Source organism: Bactrocera dorsalis, chromosome 1 (assembly GCF_023373825.1).
Source record: "Bactrocera dorsalis isolate Fly_Bdor chromosome 1, ASM2337382v1, whole genome shotgun sequence".
Lineage (NCBI taxonomy): Eukaryota > Metazoa > Arthropoda > Insecta > Diptera > Tephritidae > Bactrocera > Bactrocera dorsalis.
Window position 1 is genome coordinate 41,356,956 of NC_064303.1, and position 8,472 is coordinate 41,365,427.

Consider the following 8,472-nt stretch of genomic DNA (forward strand, 5'->3'; position numbering starts at 1 on the left):
CGTTGTGTATTTATTCCTGCAGTGTAATATTGGTATTTTTGAGCTATGGAGTTATCATGGGAAGAAGAGTCTTCAATGTTATCAATATTCACTTTATCGAAGTCACAAATACCACGTTTTTGCAAAATGTTGTGGAAAATTGCGCATGTATTTAACCCGGTGTTTGAGAGTATATACCACAGTATCCGCTCCTTAGATAAGCGCCGAAAACGAGACCTTAAAACTCCAAAGGCTCTTTCAATTATGTTTCAGGCCTTTCTATGGATTTTGTTATAAAGAACTTTATTTGGTACAGATGGGTTTGGTATAGAAGTTGAAAACCATGGCTCCAGTGGATATCCTGAGGCACCTAAAAACCTTCAAATGGCGAATAAAATAATGTATATCAAAATAATATTTTAATCTACCGCTTCTACGTTAATACTATAGTAACCCATTCGGCTCAAGTACACATGTGCCGACGAAGACGGTGCAATTATTGCAATATGGGTGCAGTTAGGGGCCATCCATAAATTACGTCACACGAATTTAAGGACTTTTTAACCCCTCCCCCCCTTCTTGTCACACGTTGTCTCATTTTGAACTAATCCCCCCTTTCGTGACGTGACACATTTTCCAATTTTATGGATTTATTAAAAAAAAACTCTCTATTTATTCTTATATTTATTGAATAATCTTTAATGAAATCAACATTTAGTTAAATATTAAAATACAGACACAACGAATGACTAGTCAAGAAATAATAGATACTTATTATGCTAAATAAAAATACAAAACTAAATCATCTTGAGTCCATGGACTTTTGACCCACTCCTTTATATCATTTATTACTGGTAAATCAGGCACTTCATTTTCGTTCTGAATTTGGATGTCCGGAACATCTTTGGTACCAACATCGTCTTCTTCCATCCATAAAGCATCGTCATCATTCATTAAACAGAGAATCTCTCGGGCACGTCTAGCCGCAATCCTTTGAGGACTAAATTTCCCGATAGGTAACAGCTCTGGTTTTTTATGTCATTGTTTGTGTTGATTGGTGGCTTAATAGGAAGAAAAATATAGGCCACATATGCTACTCGATATTTTAAATAAGTATTACTCGACACTAGGGCAATAACTATCATGGAACTTGTTTCAGATGGGATGATGCTTGGAGATTTAATAATATCTGTAGTAATAATGGAGCAAACTTAGCGTTGTTGTCATTACTCTCTGTGACTTCATAACCTTCTGATGTATGTTTAATTAACACAGGTGGTGGTAAAAATCCTTCTTTTAACAATTTCCAAACACTACAACGTCTTACACCGCAACATGCAATAGTTTCACATTTAACTAACTATTTGTAAAAAATATTGTGACTCACGTACATGATTAGCTTACCAAGTAGCATTATTTTTCAACATCATAGTCTGTTCAATATCCAGTCCAGAAACAGTTGGTGCAACACATTCAGCAACGACTGGAAAATTATCAATGACTAACTTGCTCCAAATGGCAGCCAACACAATGCCCGCACTTTCGAAGTTTCGTTTTTCTAGATCTAAGTCAGTAGTTCGATTACTTGAATCAAGATGTGACTCAAAACACTGTGGAACATTTTTGGGATTATTGTCTGTGGGGTGAGAAATTCCAAGTCAGGGTGATGGTACTAGGTCAGTATAGTAAACCCCTCAGAGGGTTTGGCGTTCGTATGTGTCAGTTTTTTTTATGACCTTTTAAATTTTTTCCTTATCTTGATGTTTTTTCGCGAACCACTTGTCCGATTTTGATGAAAAAAATTTAGAAAAATTAAGAATTACAATTTCCATTTGTTTTTATTTGTTTTTATTCAAAAAATGAGGGTTTTACTATACTGACCTAGTACCATCACCCTGACTTGGAATTTCTCACCCCCCCACATTAGCTGTTGTACTGTGAAATCATCATAATTTAAAAGTACACCAGTAAGTTCGCGACTGAGAGGTGCCATACGTCGTTCAACTCTGTTAAATGCACTCCTTCCTGGGGCATTTGTTGCTTTATAAATTGCATCTAAATGAAAATATTTAAAATGTTGTAAAGCTGAAACTATAACACGGGGGACAATTTTGTAACTTTGATTAAAATTATAATATAAAATAAAATAAAGTACGATTCGCAGAAGAGCCCCAATGTTTACAAATTTATTGTAACGAACCCTGGACACGGCAAGTATACCTCAGCAAGTTATATATACATATGTACTTGTATGAAGCAGGGGCAGTAAAAAGCTTCGTTACAACTTAAGTATTAAAAAACAAAGATTGTGTTTATAATTGTTTAAAATTTTTTGTTTACCTATAAATTTCACGTTTGTACATCACAAATTTTGAAATGTGATGTCACAAAGCTTTTGACCTCCCTGCCCCTTGTCACACAATGTTACTTCTGAATGATACCCTCGAAACCTATTGTCGCAAATGCATTTTCTGTCCACTCAAAAAGGCTTTGAACACAGCGTATGTGATAGAAGCTTTTCGAGACAGTTATTTAATAAAACAACTGCTTAGTTGTAAAATAGCTTAATAAAACATTGTTTTTGAAATATCATAAACGGTTGTTTTTACAGTCTTTCACAGTTTGATACCAACTATAACGGTTACTCAAAAAAATTAACATTTACAAAAATATGCAAATAATACACATATATGTATGTATTAGGCCGGGTTGATTTGTATGGGTGGAAAAAAACCAACAAAGCGGCTAGCAAAAAATGAAAACTACAGATAATTCTAATAAAGTTTTGCAAAAAACAGTACTAGCGCGAATCTCAAGGTAGACAGACGTGTATGCTAATTGCATTCTGCCCTACATCGCTACATACAAACAATCGCAAGTGATAAACAAACGCTCAACCAAAAGGGAAAAGAAAATAAAATAACAGCAAGTAAGGAAGGGCTAAGTTCGGGTGTCTCCGACCATTTTATACTCTCGCATGATAAAGTGATAATCGAGATTTCATTATCCGTCATTTACATATTTTTTTATTTTGGTTCCTAATGTATATATTGTATTATACAGAGAAGGCATCAGATGGAAATCAAAATAGCGTTATATTGGAAGAAGGCGTGATTGTGAACCGATTTCACCCATATTTCGTACATGTCATCAGGGTGCTAAGAAAACATTATGTACCGAATTTAATTGAAATCGGTCTAGTAGTTCCTGAGATATGGTTTTTGGTCCATAAGTGGGCGACGCCACGCCCATTTTCAATTTTTATTAAAAGCCTGGGTGCAGCTTCCTTCTGCCATTTCTTCCGTAAAATTTTGTGTTTCTGACGTTTTTTGTTAGTCGGTTAACGCACTTTTAGTGATTTTTAACATAACCTTTGTATGGGAGGTGGGCGTGGTTATTATCCGATTTCTTCAATTTTTGAACTGTATGTGGAAATGTCTGAAGGAAACGACTCTATAGAGTTTGGTTGACATAGCTATAGTAGTTTCCGAAATATGTACAAAAAACTTAGCAGGGGGCAGGGCCACGCCCACTTTTCCAAAAAAATTACGACCAAATATGCCCCTCCCTAATGCGATCCTTTGTGCCAAATTTCACTTTAATATCTTTATTTATGGCTTAGTTATGACACTTTATAGGATTTCGGTTTCCGCCATTTTGTGGGCGTGGCAGTGGGCCGATTTTGCCCATCTTCGAACTTAACCTTCTTATGGAGCCAAGAAATACGTGTACCAAGTTTCATCATGATATCTCATTTTTTACTCAAGTTACAGCTTGCACGGACGGACGGACAGACGGACGAACAGACAGACATCCGGATTTCAAATCTACTCGTCACCCTGATCACTTTGGTATACATAACCCTATATCTGACTCTTTTAGTTTTAGGACTTACAAACAACCGTTATGTGAACAAAACTATAATACTCTCTTTAGCAACTTTGTTGCGAGAGTATAAAAACAATACACTTAAAACAATACAAATAACCATTGGTTGACATACAATATGCTTGCCCCACCTGACATTTGGAGGAGAAACCCTCCAAATTTAGATGAATCCAAATTCCTAATCATAACTAGAACGGACAATGAATCTTTCAATAGACTATCTCCATTTATCATTAAAAAAAATTATAGACTACACATGTGATGGTGAAGTATGTAGAAAGCTGCAAAAAGACACGCGCCGGCACATTGTTAGTAAAAACAAAAAATACGACTCAAGCAAACAAACTACTTAAACTTACCTCGATGCATAACAAAATCTCAGTTAGTGTCTCATTACACAAAACACTAAATGTAAGCAAAGGCGTAATTTACTGCAACGATTTACGCGGAATAAACGAAGCAGACATACTCGAAGAGCTAAAAACACAAAACATAAGTGAAGTCAAAAAAATACTGAAAAAACAAAATAATGAGCTAATCGAAACAGGTCTAATTATAATTACCTTCGATTCCCAAAAAACTCCCTGAACACATAAACATAGGGTATGAAAGGGTAAAAGTGCGCACTTTCATTCTTTTACCTACCAAATGCAACAATTGTCTACGCTTCGGTCACATCAGCAAGTTTTGTCAAGGCAAAAAGCTATGCAAAAACTGTTCGCAAGTCTGTTATTTGGATCTGGAATCAAACCAAGCTTGCAATGCTCAACCAACCTGCGTAAACTGCCCTATTTGCCCTATTTTCATCAAAGAACGGGATATACAAGCTATTAAAACGCAACAAAAATTCGGTAAAAAACCGCGCACTCAATCTATATAAGGCGACATCCTATAAACGATTCAATGTATTCTAAACTCACCAAAGCCCAACCTGTTTCCCTTTAAACCAGCCATACCCACAAAAATACTTTATTTAACTCTCTAAGCACCAAAATCAAAATACTTCCAAAATCCACATCCCATAGAGCTTTATCAAAACTGAAAGCAGAGTTAAAAAAAAAACAGCAAAATTAACAACAAAACTAACCATTCAAACCAAAAATCAGCTGAAACACTCGACATCGACAATAGCTCAGAATCGATGTCATTCGACCAAGACCTCTAAACAACTCCGCTTAGTTTTTCTAGTGTACTAAAACGAGAAGTTATACGATCATCCTCAATGAACCTCAAAATCCTTCAATGGAATTTGAACGGCTTCAAAAATAACTTACTACAAATCCTAATCAAAACAGAAAATCCAGACATCATACCCTTACAAGAAACCCACTACAAAAACGAAGATATTAAAATCAGCAACTATGTATCAATAAAAAGCCCACCATCACCGACAGCAACAGGCTATCTTGATCAGGAAAAATATTCAGCACAAGGATCACCCCTCCCCGCACCCCAAAACACACAAGCAGCCATAACAGAAATAAACCTAAACATAAAAATAGTAATAATATTAATATATATTCCACCATCCCAAGCCATTCCACAAGCTGAACTGGAGATGAGGTTAAATCAGCAAATATTTTTTTAGGAGATTTCAACGCACACAGCCAGCTATGGGGATCTTCCAAAACCAATACAAGAGGGAAGGTTATAGAAACACTCACAACACAATCCAACTTGACAATCCTCAACAACGGTGCACCCACTACACCTTCACTCACGTGGACATTTCACTAGCTTCTGCTAGCCTCGCAAGTTTCCTGGGTTGGAAAACACTAAAAGACTTGCACGGAGCGATCACTATCCCATAATCATAACATTTGGCGACAACACACAACCAGCAACTAAAAAACACATTTCACGTTACATTGTAACTAAAGCAACTTATCAACAAAACAACTTATCAACTTTTCACTTTGCACTTATCAATTGATATTGTACTGCAAAGTGAAAAGCGTTTCTGTTCCACAATATTCTTTGCGAATCTCACTTTGCATTGAGCATATTTTGGCAAAGACTTTACGCTTTTTCCGCTCAGTGCAAAGTGTTCCACAAAGCGTTTTATCAACTATGCATTTCTTTTTCATCACTTTGCACTTTGCATTGCTTTATATGAGTTGTTAAAATGAGCCGCAAAATACAAATTTAAAAAAAAACTTGTTTTAAATGTAATAAAAGAAAAAAAAGCATTTTATTTGCTAGTTTTCAAAACAACAGAGTAAGTATTTTTTAAATAAATAATTGTATATTTCAAGCATATTTAAGTATACATTTCTTTGTGAAGGTTAACAAATTAGATAAATAGGCAGCATGGGAGGATGTGTTAAAAAAAAGCTCAATCCCTACAACTGGCGTCAGCACAAAAAACATGGACCTATGCAAAGGACAGTTTGTTTGGGTTCTGGAAGAGCCGGATAATGGTAAGTACAACAATTTATTGCCTACACATAGCAAATAATTATATTTGCATCATTTGTTGTTGTTGGAATTCTTATATTGTGGATTGCTAATAACTAACAAGCATGTTGTTGACAACAACAAAACAAAACGTCATCATAGACATTGTTGTTATGAGTTAACAGTGCACTCAATCAACAACTCTTGCTGATAACAACCGGTTTAACCAAAATATTACTAATTGCTATGTGTACTAGAGTGGGTCAATTTTTTTTCGACGAAGCGGTTATCAAAATCGTAAGTTATGATGAATTCTAAGAAAATTTGCCCAAGAAACCATGGCTTTAAAATCAAAATCGAGCTTCCGGTTTTTAATGAGAAACTTTTTGTATTTTTGTTAATTTAATTTTGTTAATTTGCAGAGTAAAAGGGATAACGCCCGAAATACTGGATCCGGAGGTGGGAAGGACAAGGTAATGGATGAAGCTGACTTGGCCATCCTCGATATTCTGGAATTAGACTCAGCTGTGGTAGATGGTTTGAATTTGCCAGAAAGTTATGGCAACTCAGAAAATCTACCGTCAGCTGAGAATGATTCCAGAATATCTATTTCAGAAGAAACAATTGCCAATCCACCTCTAAACTCAAGAAAGAGGAAGCGCTGTATCAAGTTTCCAAGTGAAACTTTGGATAGAGAGAAAAAATGCCGGGTGGAGCTCCTTGAGGTTGAGGTTTACTACCGGAAACTCCAATGCCTAAAACTGGAGAGGGAGCTCCTACTTCCACCCTCTGCTATCACACTGGGAATTGCAACGGCAGAAACAGAAAATGTATCGTATATTTGAGGAGGTTTGATTACCAAAGGCCAATTTTTCATTTGTGTGTATTTGATTTCTAAACATTTTATTTTGAAACAATTTGTGATAAAAACAAAAAAGCTCTGCAAATTATAAAATGATGTAAATAAATACAAAAATACTTCCTTTATTATTTATTCTCTGAGACCTTAATCTTAAACCCTAAAAATGCCCCAAAAAGATACAACGCTTTTGCAGTGGAAAAAGATTATAGCCAAAACACCACTTTAAAAAAATACTATAATACGAGTAGTTGGCATTAGGTAAAGTATTGTAGCAGGGAAGTAACCCTTTCCATTCCACTCTCTGGATCTATATTATTAAGGGCATCATTTTCTTCTTCAGCATTTTCATCCAATCCCTCGCTTTCATTGTCAGTGTCTTCAGTGGGTTGCATATTTTCACTACTCTTTCGATGCTACAGGCAATATTGTGTAAGATGGCACAAACTATGACTGTCTTTCCTGCAAACTCAGGCCTCAGTCGGAAATAATTTAGAAACGGGAATCTTTCTTTAAGAATGCCAAAACTATTTTCAATTATGCGGCGACGATTGAAAACTTCTTCAGCAGGATTATTGGGATTTCGGCGTAATGGTGGTACCAACCAGTTTTTCAATCCGTAACCACTATCACCCAAAACAACAGCATCCGGAAATGGTCTCCACCCATTGTCAAATCTTTGACTTACAGCCGAATTCCGTAGCACCCTTGAGTCATGAACGCTGTCCGGCCAACTTGCATTTACACTGTAAAATGTGTAGTCTGGCCCACATTTCATCATCACATTCAATGAGTGGTTTCCATGCCGGTCAACATATCCTTCCCCGTGTAATGGAGGCGCATCAATTTTAATGATTGTGCCATCAACGCAACCACACACAGAAGGAAATCCACCCATCAGAAAAAACTTTTCAGCAATACCACTGACATCATCGGGCCATCGCACTGTTTTTTGAAATAAAACGTCTATTATAATATCGACAACTCTATGGATGGTTCTGCAAACTGTGGATTTTGCAACACCATGCAAAGCTGCAACTCTATGGTACTGGCAACCATTTCGGAGCCAATGCAGGCACAGTAGCAGTTGATTTTCAGCCGACAAAGCATGACTGCGCTATGTATTGTGCTCTAATTTTTGTCCAACATTATTTAAAAGAAAATCCACCTGGATTGGATTTAAACGGAAGCACTCTTTAAAATTGAAATTTTGTAGTCCCGAAAAATTAATTCGGTCTCTATAATTTCTAGCTTTAACCGCGTCTTCACTATTGTCGACCAAAAACTCACGTCTTAACATTTTGAAAGCTTGACTAGTTATGATAATATCTGTGTCGTTTTACCATAAC

The 8,472-nt window shown here is 36.2% G+C and overlaps 1 long non-coding RNA gene across 2 annotated transcripts; it reads left to right on the forward strand.

The window, feature by feature from the left end:
* Positions 1-613: 613 nt before the first annotated feature.
* LOC125775683 (uncharacterized) lies at positions 614-8,207 on the forward strand. Of its 2 annotated transcripts, none has more exons than XR_007421286.1 (4): positions 614-2,908; positions 5,456-6,085; positions 6,152-6,561; positions 6,687-8,207. It is a non-coding gene; the product is annotated as an uncharacterized LOC125775683 (long non-coding RNA). The 2 variants fall into 2 exon arrangements; XR_007421285.1 differs by having other exon boundaries at positions 6,152-6,287.
* Positions 8,208-8,472: the final 265 nt, after the last annotated feature.